The sequence below is a fragment of the Callospermophilus lateralis genome, chromosome 11 (assembly GCF_048772815.1).
Source record: "Callospermophilus lateralis isolate mCalLat2 chromosome 11, mCalLat2.hap1, whole genome shotgun sequence".
Lineage (NCBI taxonomy): Eukaryota > Metazoa > Chordata > Mammalia > Rodentia > Sciuridae > Callospermophilus > Callospermophilus lateralis.
The window spans coordinates 80,123,562-80,138,006 of NC_135315.1; the positions used below are offsets into that span (position 1 = coordinate 80,123,562).

The 14,445-nt window shown below is 31.6% G+C and overlaps 1 pseudogene; it reads right to left on the reverse strand.

Annotated features, from left to right (window-relative positions):
* The window catches only part of LOC143410630 (zinc finger protein 280D-like), a 61,535-nt pseudogene extending 48,082 nt beyond the window's left edge, over positions 1 to 13,453 (reverse strand).
* Positions 13,454 to 14,445: the final 992 nt, after the last annotated feature.

Below are 14,445 nucleotides of genomic sequence, written 5' to 3' on the forward strand. Positions count from 1 at the left end.
TCCTCAGCAGAATGCACAATGTAGGAGCCATCACAATACCTGACTTAAAAATACACTACACAGCTATAGTAACAAAGATACGTACTGATGTAAAAACAAACATGAAGGCTATGAATAGAATAGAAAAACAAGAATAAAGCCACAAATCTAGAGCCAACAGATTCTTGACAAAGGTGTCAAAAATATATCAGAAAAAAGAAACCTTTTCAAACTGGATAGAAAACTGGATATTCACTTAAAAAAGACTGAAAATACCAGACCCTATCTTACATCCTGAACAAAAATAAAGTCAAGATGGATGGATCAAAGACTTTAATGTAAGACCTGAAACTCTGAAACTACTAGAAGAAAACATAGGGGAAAAATTTCAAGATACTGATACAAGCAATCGTTGATTGCCTGAATAGGACTTCAATAACTCAGGGAACAAAAGCAAGAACTGACAAATGGGATGTTATTAAACTAAAATGCTTTTGCAGTGCAAGGGAACAACAGAATGAAAAGACAGCCTATAGAATTGGAGAAAACTTTGCCAACTACTCATCTAACAAATTATTAATATCCAGGACATATAAAGAACTCAAAAAACTTAACAACAAAAGAACAAGTAAAGTAATCTAAATTTTAGAATGGGCAAATTATCTACACAGACACTTCTCTAAAGAAATACAAATGGCCATAAATACATGAAAAAATATTCAATATCTTCATCCATCAGGGAACTACAAATCAAAACTACATTGAGATTCTATCTTACCTTAGAATGCTATTATCAAAAAAAAAAAAAAATCCAAAAATGCTTGCAAAGAAATGGAAGAAAAAAAAACTCTTATACTCTTGTGGGAATATAACAGTACATATAGACACCATAAAAATGGGTATGAAGGTTCCTCAAAATATTTTTAAAAAATTAAAAATGGAACTATCATATGATTCAAGTTTATCAATTCTGGGTATATTATTATTATCCAAAGGAAATTAAGTCAGCATACAAGAGATACCTACATATCCATTTTTACTACAGTACTATTCACAATACCCAAGCTATGGAATTAGACTAGTTGCTGATCGACATATGAGTGGGATAAAGAAAAATGGTATATATTTTTCAGCCATAAAAATGAATGAAATCACGTCATGTGCAGAAAAAAAAGATGAAATTGGAGGACACCATATTAAGCAAAATAATTAAGAGACAGAACAAGCATTATATTTTTTTCTCATATGTGGAAACTTAAAAAATAGCTAAGATGTAGCACAGTGGTAGAGCCTAGCATGCACAAAGCCCTGGGTCCAGTCAAGTCTCCAGTACTGCCCAAAATACATAAAGATAACCTGGAAATAGGAAAGACATTCTTAAGGAAGAGAAAAGGGACAAAAGGTAGCGGTCAGAAAAGAAGGACAAGAGAGGGTAGGAGAGTGGATGGATATGATCAAAGCACAATATATATATACATGCATTGAAACATCAGAATGAAACTTCTTAATTTGTACAATAAGGACATATTAATAATTATAAGTTTAAAAATTAAAAATTTCAAAAGAATAACTACAAGATTAAAGTCTGATCAGTTGCCGGGAGGACTGAATGTAGTCTTTTTTTTTGTCCTCTCCACCTATAATGCAAAACATAAAAAACATCAGGTGTCTCACCAAAACATTATAAAGAAGAGGAAATTGAAAATACTCACAGGGGAATAGTTTCATATAGAACCTAAGCACTAAATTGAAGTGATTAGAGGCTTCACTACACTACTACTAGAGCTGGAAGTGGTATAGATCAAATATAGTCTGTACATTAATAAAGAGCCTGTATTTAAAAATTTAAAAGGATCCCTTGCTTTTTTCTTTCTTTCTTTTTTTGTAAAATGCGACAAAAAATTTGTGTACCGTTGAAATAGTGAGCAAGAACTTTTCCTTACATCTTTGCCACAGAACCCTTCTTTTTCTTATATAATCTAAAAAATTCCTTAAAATCTGAATTTCAGAGCCTCCTAAAATAATAAAATGCTCAAAGTAGTTCAAGAGAATTATATAAACTATGCTCTGAACTGTGTGTTAAAACAATTATTTCATATGAAACACTTCACCATTTGAAGTTTATGTCTGACATTTAAAAATTAAAATGTAAAAACTCAGATTTTCATATGTAATGTGGCGTGACATGTACATGTTGGTGATTATGAAAATAAGGTAAGAAAATTTCTAAGTTATTAAAAAATTAAACAAATGTTTTCTAAATTTGAAAAACAATGTGACCAATAAAATATTGATTTTTTAAAATAAAATAAGAATAAGCATCCATTATAAATATACGAACTTAATTTCTTAAATCTGATGATTAACGAATGCCACTCTTACATAATTACTATGAAAGCAGATTTTAATCTAAGCTAAATAGAAATTCCATTATGAGAAGATTTCTTATCTAAATATTGAGATAGACCATAGTGACTGTAAATCTCAAAAAATTCCTTTTTGAGAGGGGGAGTCTCACTATGTTGCCCGACTGGCCTTGAACTTGTTATCCTCTATCCTCATCTTCCCAAGTAGTTGCAAATATAATCATGTGCCACCATGCCTGGCTTCAACCTTTATAAAAATTAAATTCTGAAAGTTTTACCTTCATGTGATTTTTCAAAGGATCCAAAAGATTGAAATGAATATTGCACTTTGGACAAGCTCTTGGAAAAGGTGTTCCATTTTTAGATTGATTTGATGAGGAGGTGTTTGCACCTAAAATAAATTCAGAACATTTATGATTCAAAACTCATCACTTTTGAACATTAAATAATCACTAATAGTTTCAAAATTTATAATAATTTCTAAAATTTATGTATAAATACTATAGTAATTTTTATAGTATAGAATGTCAGATTTCATATTTACCTTTTGATGGCATAGCCTGGGAAGATGTCAGTGAAGGAGGTTTAACTGAAGGGAATTCAGCTGGAGAATTTGTTCCAGAAACAACCTCACAGGGCTTAGGCTTTTTTGGATTAGCACTGTTTACTTCAGAAGCAGAAGGATGTTTTGATAAAAATGAACTTTCATTCACACCTACAATGATTTAAACAGTGGAAAAAATATTTTAGAACACCTAGAATACTACTCATAACTAAGTACAAATACTTTGGAGTTAATTTACAGATAATATAATTAATTACCATATCACACAAATAACAACAAAAATTAAGTGATCCAAACTCAGGGCATATACAGAAATAGTATAAACATTTATTATAAACTCCAAGAATTAAGATAATTTGTAAAATAACCTTTCTATGCAAGAAATTCTAAATGTGGCTTCAAACAGAAATACATAAACTGCTATTATAAAAGAAGCCAGACCAAAAATTTTAAAGCAGAAAACACTGAACCAAGTTCCCAGAAGTAAATTACTTTTGGATACTTAAATGTGTTAGAATTTGTTTAAAAAAAAGAAAGAAAATCTGACAATAACTTTTTTTTGTTCCAAAAATTGATACCCTTATATGCTTTTTTATTTAGCAACTTAAAATGTCTACTGCAATGTTAGCTCTTTTCTCACCTAACAAACTGAAGAGTGGTCTACTGACAGCTTTAGGTGATTTTAACCACTTATTGCCATGTACAAAGTGGAAACAACTAAGTTTGAATAATATTTTACTCATTCATATGAAAGGGCACATAATGCAGGGAGTTAGTATAAGGATTTTTATACTATGTTCCCCAGAATTTAATGGGGTCATTTTAGGGAATATATTGGGCATGTCTGGCAAAAAAACACTTTTCCATTTTATTTATTTGATATTCACATAAAATTTTGTTTGTACAGGGATTTCATTAAAAAAAAAACCTCTTCCATTTAAAAACCATTGCCTTAAGGATAAAGAATTTAGACCTATTTAGAGCATTACTAAGAAAAATGGGGATATTTAGACTATAACCAAGCCAGGCAAAGTCCTTTTAGAAAATAATACACAATGGGCTTTGTAAAAATGGATTCTAAAACTGTACATCATATTTTAATAATGCCAACTATACACTAAAAGTAGAAGCAGTGAATAAACTACAAATATTCTTGGCCTTTAAGTCAGACAAGATAAGTTCAAATCCAGACTACTACGTCAGTCTCTAGTTATGCACTCTTAAGCTTATTTAATTAATATTTCTGAGTTTAAGCTTCCTTTTTTTGTAAAATAAGTTATAATGCCTTATTTTACAGAGCTATTTAAGAAAAAGATAATATACTTAAAATATCCCAAGAAAATATTTGGTACATAAAAAGCACTCAGTAGAAAGTGAAAGCTACTATCATTACTAACTAAATATTTTCCATCTTTATTTTAGGGGGAAAAATTATTCCAACAGATATAATAGTAAGAGCAAATATGCCATAAAAATAAAAAGTATTATAGTAGTTAGCTTCTCTCTTACATCCTTTGAGATAACATAAAAATGATCTCCCACTAATGAAGCACTCTATTACAAACTGCAGGTCCATAAGACAGATTCCATGAGATCCCTTTAGCATTCTTGTGAGAGGTTTAGGTTACCTGAAAAACCACTAAGTGCTAGCATTTCAAATGAATCAGTTGATTTTACAACAGGCTAAATAGTAGAAATAGTTTGCTTTAACGGAGGAATTTAACAGAAGAAATCTCAATGTTAAAAAAAGTCACTTGCATTTGATTGAACTTCTGATTCTTTAACTTATATTAGGCTGTGCTATTCCCTGCTTTTAAGAAATTCTATCTCTGCCAGTATAAATCCTATACTCACTCAAGATCAAACTCAAATTCAGTCTTCTCTGAACCCTCATAATTTCTACCGTGTGTTACTGAACATCATAGTACATATAATTATTAATATTTATCATACATAACTGCTGTCATGTCATTTAAACCTTATAAATGCATTTTTAAATTTACTTATCTTATTTGGCCATCAGAAAAGCCCTGAATAGAATGGCAATCATCAAGAATATGGCAACAATAAATGTTGACGAGGATGTGGGGAAAAAGGTATACTCAAATATTGTTGGTGGGACTGAAAATTGGTACAACCACGATGGAAAGCAGTATGGAGATTCTTCAGAAAACTTGGAAGGGAACCACCATTTGACCCAGTTATCCCACTCCTCAGTTTATACCCAAAGGACTTAAAATCTGCATATTAGAGTAATGCAGCCATGTCAATGTTTATAGAAGCTCAATTCACAATAGCTAAAGTATGGAACTAATCTAGGTGTTCTTCAATAGATGAATGGGTAAAGAAAATGTGATATATATATATATATATATATATATATATATATATATATATATATATATATATATATAATGGATTATTACTCAGCTTTAAAGAAGAATGAAATTATGGCATTTGCCAGTAAATGGATGGAGTTGGAGAATATCATGCTAAGAGAAATAAGCCAACCCCGAAAAATCAAAGGCCAAATGCTTTCTCCAATACCTGGATGATAATTCACAATAAGATGGGAGGCACTAGAGAAGAATAGCGTTACCTTAAATTAGGTAGAGGGAAGTGAAGGGAGGGGAGAGGAGAGAAGGTGATGTGGGGATAGGAAGAATCATAGAATGAAACAGACATTATTACTTTATGTATATGTGATTGCATGAGATATATGTTTCTACAATATGTACACTAAGAAAAATGAGAAATTATATCCCACTCTGTATATCAAAGTGCATAAATGCATTCTTCTGTCATGTATAGCTAATTAAAACAAATTTTAAAATTAAAAAAAGCCTGGAATAAACTATATTAAAAATTAAAATAAAGGGCTGGGGTTGTGGCTCAGTGGTAGACTGCTCACCTAGCATGCGTGAGGCATTGGGTTCAATCCTCAGCACTACATAAAATGAAATAGATACTGTGTGTCCACCTACAACTAAATAATATTTTTTAAAAAAGAATTTAAGTGAAATCTCCAAATGGCTGATTCAGGTATGGTGAATGAATGCATAATATAAGAAAAATAAGTACCTCTACTTTGAATAATATCAGAAAACAAAAGTGGAAAGAGGTAAACTGACTAAAAATTCTCCAGATTAGAGGTTCAAACTTACTTCTTTCAAATTACCTTATTTACTGCTCAGACTAAAGTTTCATTCTTTATATCAGAAAACCTGGCTAGAGAATAGGTGTCATATCCTTACTTTTAAGAAGTTTCAAGAATTCATATCTTCTATGAATAAAAGTCCATGCGTTTTGTAAAACCAGATTTAGCACAAATACATCCCCATTTCTCTTTGGGTCTTACCTACTTTATTAACTAGGAGTTTACTAGGTATGTAGTGACAAGAGAAGTGAGTATCAAATATTGTGGAAAAGAAAAACAGTGGTGTACATCTAAAATCACAATGACTCATGAGGCTGAGGTAAGAGGATTGAAAGTTTGAGGGCAACTCAACAACAGCTAGTCTCAAGTAAAAATATTTTTTATAAAGTTCTAGATCAGTGGTAGAATGCTTGCTTAGCACATGTAATGCCCTAGATTCAAATCCTCTATACCACACACACACACACACACACAAAAAAAACATTAAGCATTATTACTATGGAAAAAGAATGGACAGAAGTTGAGTTTGGTAGATTCTTCACACTGATCTGTTTAGTAAACAACCTAAAAACTCCAAAAAAAATCATATACATCTCTACTTCATCAAATATTTGAAACACATACAAATTGCCAGTATATAAAGATTAAGTACTTTGATTACAGAAAATTTTCAATAAGACAAAATTTATACTATACAAATGTATTTTGATTAATGAAGAATTTTGTTATACCCTCAATGAACTTAAAATCTTCTTCAATAGTTAAATTTCATTACTTTTTCAAATAGCATTTATTGAGTACTTACTATGTACAAATCATTTCTTTAATGTGGTTACTTTACACTAACACTTTAAAATCATGTTTTACTATCATATTGAGACCATTTATTGTACTAGAGTGACACTAACCTACTGAAGAAATCAATAATAACAAACACTTTTTCCCCTAACTGGTCATAGAAACTAATTTTTAAAATAGAATATTTAGGGCATATGAGGACCTCTATAATTCATATAAATTACTTTAAGGTGTTAAGTTTGGCTCCAAGTTAGAATGAGTTCAAAGAAGTTTAGCCAAGATTTTATATAAAGTTACCCAAAAAGGCATTCAAAAACTATTAGCACAACTCCATGTTACAATATATGAAAGACTTCACAAGAGGATTTGAGCTTCAAAATAGAAAGTTAATTCCATAAGCAAATTCATCAAGTTTTTCTTTTATAACTTTTTGGAAAAAGTACTAATACCAACCTGCTATAGAAAGTGTTGGTCCCCCTTGGTAATGTGATAATCCTGTCTCCTGGGTCAAGTCAAATAGTAATTCTGAAGAATTATTAGATACAACTTGTGATGAGCTCATTATGTAATCCTGTTAAAATATTTCAGAGAAAGAATATTACATTTATTTATTATAGTTATAATTATTTTTCATAAAATTTATAAATGCAAATTAATTATATGCCAATATTCTAAGAATAAACTTTGATGTCTCAATTATTAATAAGCTTAAAAACACAAAGATGATTTCTAATTTGCCAAAATTATAATTTACTAAAACTTTGAAAGCAAGCTAAGAGAGCTGGTTTATTCCTGACTAGCCAATTAATTTGAAGGAAAAATTATAGTCCAACATTTTCAAGATAAAAGCAAAGTAAATCCATTTTACATTAATAACAGTGATACACTCTGAGAGGGATTCTAAAAATGCTGTATCACCATCAAAAAGCAAATAATAGAACTGGGCAAAATATTGGGCTAAACAAGGAGACAAGTATAAAACATATTAACATGGTTATAAAAGTTAAAAGTTCTTGTGCCTCTAAAAAATTCTCCATCCTGGTGTCTGGGGTGTGGCTCAGTGGTAAAGCACTTGCCTCCCACATGTGAGGCACTGGGTTTGAGCCTCAGCACCACAAAAAAGTAAATAAACAAAATAAAGATACTGCATCCATGTACAACTAAAAAAATATTTTTTTTAAATCCTGCTTTCAAAATATCAATACAAACAAACAGAAACATTAAGGATGAATATATCAGACAATATGAATTTTGGAACCATGTTTCTTGGAGAGTGTTATAAATCAGAAAAGACTGGTCCCCTCACTCTTCCTATCATCCCACAGAAAGCTGTGGTAGGCCAACCTCTCCTTTAATAAGGCAAATATAAAAGCAACCTGGCCAGTAGGCTGAATAAGTAAGAATGCCAAGCAGACAGGGAAGAGAATAGAAGTTATTTACAGAAGTGATCTGGGTCAGCAGCCCTGCTCCTAGAGACAAGAGCCTCAAAGGAAATTTCAGCCCTTCCATGAGGAGAAAGGGTGGTTCAAACTAGCAGGAAGATCTCAAGAAAAGAGAAGTAAAAAGTATGAGATGAACTATGCTGTGGTCAAATATACAGTAATAAATACATTTATGTGAAAATATACACATATATTTATTATAAATAATTATGAGAATTGTGGTCAATAAATTTAGGAATATTCAAATAGCATTGTATATTAAAAATACTGACACATACACAAAACACACACCACAATATTATGCTCCAATGCCATTTTAATAAAAGACAATCATTGTTGAGAGTAAGCCAGACTACTCTACATGTTGTAATATATAGCAAGCAAGTTTTAAGATTAACAATGCTTAAAAATCAAACTGGAAAAAAAGACAGCTACTTTTAGAAAAAAAAATGGGCAAAGGACATAAACTGAGATAATTCAAACTAAAATGCAATGGCCAATATATTCAAAATACCTTTTTTTCCAACATACTAGTCAAAGAAATGCACTGCAAAATATATAATTAGCAGCTACACTTAAGAGTATCAAAATCAAAAAAAGAATTAATAACTGCAGAAAACATAAGACTAAGAATAAACTACAAGGTGAGATCATGAATAGGATCCTGGAAAGAAAAGAAACAATAATGAAAAAACTGGTGAAATTCTAATAAGTTCTGAGGTTTAGTTCATATTAATTGCCTGTGATAAAAAGTTAACATTGGGGGAAAATGGGTAAGAGAAATATAGGAACTGTTTGAATTATTTTTTTCTTGTAAGTCTAATGATAGAACTGTTATGTCTTATTGATATATGGTTTCCTTAAGCAGTGGGAGGGAGGGGAAGAAAGGGAGCAAGGGAGTAGGAATGATGTGGAATGAGTTAGACATCATTACCCTAAGTATATGTATGAAGACATGAATGGTGTGAAAATACTTTGTGCACAATCAGTGACTTGAAAAATTGTGCTCTATATGTGTAATATGAAATAAACTGCATTCTGCCATTGTGTATAACTAATTAGAATAAATAAATAATTTAATTAAAAAGACTAATGATAGTTTGAATTAAGTTAAAGTTTGAAAATGATGACTGGGGATGTGGCTCAAGCAGTAGCGCGCTCGCCTGACATGCATGGGGCGCTAGGTTCCATCCCCAACACCACATAAAAATAAAAAATAAAAATATTATATCCACCTAAAAACTAAAAAAATAAATAAATTTTTAAAAAAATGATGAAACATTCACTACTGGCAAAGTAGAGATTATATTTTGGTATTATCTGCATAAAAATGTTAGCAGTAGTTACCAAAGCCTTTAAAATAAGGTTCACATGATTAAATTATTCTACATTCAAGGATTCATCATGATAAGGAAATGAAAGTGTAATGGAAAATTATTTATAATAGCAGAAACATTAAAACCTATATATCTAATAATAGAGGAGTGGTAAAATAAATTGATGGATAATCATGCAGTCATTAACATCAAGATTTTGAGAAATAATCAATGATATGATCCAAGTAGAATGTTCAGTAAGAAGTGAAATACATATTGACATATACAACATGATCCGGATATATTCTTCTCTCTTTTCTAAATTTTCCTCACAAAATACATATTATTTTATAACAAAATTTGAAGTATTTTGTTTATAAATTGAGGGCTGATCAAGTTTAAGAATTTTGCTTTGTTACTAACTTTCCAATTGACACAGGACTGTTAAGAAGTTATAGAAATAAGTTATTACTGTAACACAAATAACATCTAGAATTTAGTACCAAAAGACAGATATGGATATTTGAGCCTTAAAATGTAGTTTAAAAAAATCAATAATGCCATACTGAACTATAACTAAGCAAAATTTTACTTCAATTTAAATATTTTTTCTAAATATATGCACTTTAAGAATTGAAAATTTCATTTTCTAAAATAGTTCTTTTAACATAAGTATAATAAAGTTAATGCTGTTAAACACTTTTCTAGAAGAAAACTCTGGTTAATTATCACAATTTCAGAGAGCAGGCAATCCACTAATCAACAATAACTAATTAAAATAATTCTCCAATTGAGAATTATTTTATCTCCAATTGAGTCATTTTCCTTGAGATGGCAGGTACACAGTGTTCAATTTTGAGGAAGTGATTGCCAGCTACCCAAAATAAAAGAACCGTGCCTGGCAGATATATACTAAAGTGGCCACCACATCCCACCTCCTGTTAATCATATCCTGTGTGATTCCCTCCCTTTGTATTGGACCTCTGACTTGCTTCGAACCAGTAGAATACAGCAAAAGTAATAGGATAAACATGATTTTCTATTAGTAATTACATTAATTCAGACTCTAATGACATTTTGCTAAGGATTCTCCCTTAATACCTTTGAGAAAGCAAGTAGCCAACCTGGGAAGACCCATCTGACAAAGAATGAACCAAAAAACAGTCAGATACTGAGACTCAGTTTGACAACCTGTAAGGAAATGAATGCTACAAACAACCATGTTAACTTGAAGCAAATACTTCCCCCACAAAGCTTCAGATAAGACTGCAACTTCAGGAACCACATACTGAAAGTGGCCTTGTGAGACCCTAAAGCAGAGGAGCCAGCTAAACCATCATCCGACCCACAGTAATATTACATAAGACTGTGAGATAATGCATGTGTTGTTTTAAATACATACATGTGTGATAATGTTGATACAAAAAAACAAATAAATAATACACCATGGTTTGTCAGTCATTGTTTCAAGTAAAAATGGTGTTCTAATTTTTGTTGTAATTAATCTTGGAATTTTATTTTTTTACAATTGCCAAAAAATAAAGATAAACAATAAAAACAGCACAATAAGGAAGTCTCTAGTCATCCAATGTACACAAATGGGCATATATTTTTCAAATTAAATCCATTACTATATTTCTTATAAAGAATTATTTATTAGTTCTTAGGGATTACCTGAAAAATGTAGTCCTGGTCAAAAGGAAAGAAAAGATCAGATGCGGAGAATTTCTGAAGTGTGAAAGATACAATATACTTAGTTGTATAAGTACAAGATTACAGTCCCTGAACAAAGGACTGCAATCTCGTGCAAAGGACCTATAGTTTCCTCTACCAAAAGTTATCCTTTACCAGTAAAACCATCAACAGCTGCTTGAGGATAGGGTAGAAACCACTCAAACTGGATTAGGCACATTGTAGGAAATATTTGAGCCCAGGTTTGTATATCTATACACAGAATGGGTCTGATTATCTATGTTTGGTGTAATGATTCCCTTTCTGCATTTTTGGAATACTAGTCCTAAGTATAGGATGGTCTATCTCCAAATCACTTGAAATGGAGAACTTGTGTAAAGATATGGTAAGGGACCAGCAAGAACAACAGAAACGTAGGAGCACAATACCATCTATTATGTGTAAAACTGGATACCCAGGGAATAGAGTGAAATGTCAAAGAAATTTCCTGGTACACAGGGAAGACAACCAAAAACCAAAAAAACAGCCTTCTTCTATCCATGTGTTATCCAGTAAAACTCTATGCCTGTAGCCATTAAATTACCAGGTAAGGGTTTCATATACCATTCCATAAATAAGGAAAGAAAATTTAGACTAAAAAGAATATAAGACAATAAGAAAAAGATAACTCTTTTGATTCTGGGCTTAAGGAATGAGAATTTCCTAAGATATAAGTAAAACAAACTCAAACTTTCAAATTTCCATACCCCAATTCCATTTATAGTTTAGGTAAGGCATGACCAATGTTGCAAGGTAATTAAAATGAAGCAGAAAAATAACTGTTGGTTTCAAAATCCAAAAGGTCATGACCTGGAAACTCACCTGGATCCCTACCCCTTAGACCATCTGGTGCCATCTACCGATTTCATGAAACTTTCAATGAAGGGCTTTGAAAAGGACTTGGCACACTGCTTGAACTGTTAGACTTAGAAAAGAGCTAATTCTTCTGTAAGAATCTACAGTCTTTTAACAAAAAGATTATATATAATTTGGGATTAGTAATATCTAGGGAAAAAACATTCCAGTATGATGGATTAAACAGATGTCTTACACATAGTCTCCGCCTTATGGGAGAAAACAGGGGAGGCTCATAATGGTCACCTTTTTCAGGTTTAATGAGACGAGAAAAAAACCTATATGCCCTACATAGGGATCACTTACATTATAAAGCTATAATTAAATATTTAGTTCAAGAATAAATTTGGGAAATGTCTATTTAGATAAAATGTTCTATTTTTAAAAAACAGATAGTGCAGCTCATAATTCAATCACACAAGCACCAAACTTCAGACACAGAAGTACTTTATGTATACTATTTCATCATGCAAAATATTTTAAAAGACAAATATTAATGGGTAGAGTTTAAAAATTAATAACATTAATGTTTTATACTTAAACTGGTGTTAATAGATCTTAGTAGTTTCATCAAGGAAATGAATATAACTGGAATCTCCAACCCATCAAGGACTTAAGCCAGAGACTCTGAATCATTCACTGCCTACATACAGTTTTAGCCATGTATGAATGAAAATGCAATGAGGCCTAGATGTGAGAACTTCCATCTGATACTAATATACACTTAGTATATTCCAAAATTTTAATCTAAGCATTCCAAATCTTTCCTTATGTAACTGCTAAATGAGAAAAGACAGAAATAAACAGATAAACAGTTCACTCAGATAAACAGTTTCACTAGAAAATTTTTCCAATCTCAGAAGACCTCCAATGCAACAAGCCAATCTAAGCCTACTTCTTTCTCACACATCTGATATTTAACCTTTGGCTTCCTTCTAATCTCCAATCACATCCCCATTTTGATTCTCAAGTTCTTACTGGCCTCCCCCTCATCTCTCATCCCTAACTCCTTACAGTAGAATAAGTAAACTGAGTCCCATAAGACATTCACAAGTTTTTCTTTAAAAATAATATCTTATAAAATTTGGCTTTAGTAAAAGTAAATGCTTACTGGAAATTGCTGGTTTTGAACTCGATATCTCTCCAATAAAGATGGGCTCATCATCATCATCATCCTCAATTTCTTTTACTTTCTTCTGCCATGGTTCCAGTTCTTCTTCATATTCCATAAAGAGTTCTGCCATTTTTAAATTATCTAATTTTCAAAAGGAGAGAAGTAACCTTATTATCAAAAAGAAAAGTAAAAACATTTTGCAGGGTGAGTACCAGGGATTGAACTAGCGGGCACTAGACCACTGAGCCATATCCCAACCCTATTTTATATTTTATTTAGAGAAAGGGTCTCACTGAGTTGCTTAACACCTCGATTTTGCTGAGATTGGCTTTAAACTTGTGATCCTCCTGTCTCGGCCTCCCAAGATGCTGAGATTGCTGGGATTACAGGCTTGCACCACCATGCCTGGCAGTAAAAACATTTTTGTAATACCTGATATTGAAGATCTACTTTAAAAATTCTAATAGCAATTTCTGAATTGATATTCGTAGTCAGTACCCTGTAATAACAGTAAGAAATTCAGATCTCACTAGGATAAAAACTAGTACAATTAAGATAGATTAAAAGGTAGATAGGAAGACAGAAAATGAAAGATATTAGTTATTTACCATAGATAGAAAACTTAGAGATAATAAAATCCAAAGTGAGCTGCAGTAGTACACCTAGATAAACATATTCTATCTAATCATTATCTTTCTAAAGAGATATTAACCACAGGTAGACTAAGACTAAGAAATAACAGGTAGGAAACAAACTAGAATTACTACCAAATTCAGGAACATTAGGCACAGAGCAAAGAAGAGATAGGTGCTAAATTAAAATACAGGAAATGAGGGAGGCTTACACCAGCCAGGTTATATTACATTTTCTCACCTGAAGAAACCGATCAAAACAATACATACAGTAAATACTACTTCTCAGAGATTATGACCAAGTATACTGAGCTCCTAAGAAGCACTTAGATATAGGTAGAACACCAGTATTTCTGTAATGCATTCTGCTGTCATATATAAATTAAACACACACACACACGCATGCACACACACACACACACACACACACACACACTCTCATGGCCTTCTGTAAACAAGGTGTTATGCTAAATTCTAAAGGGAAACACAT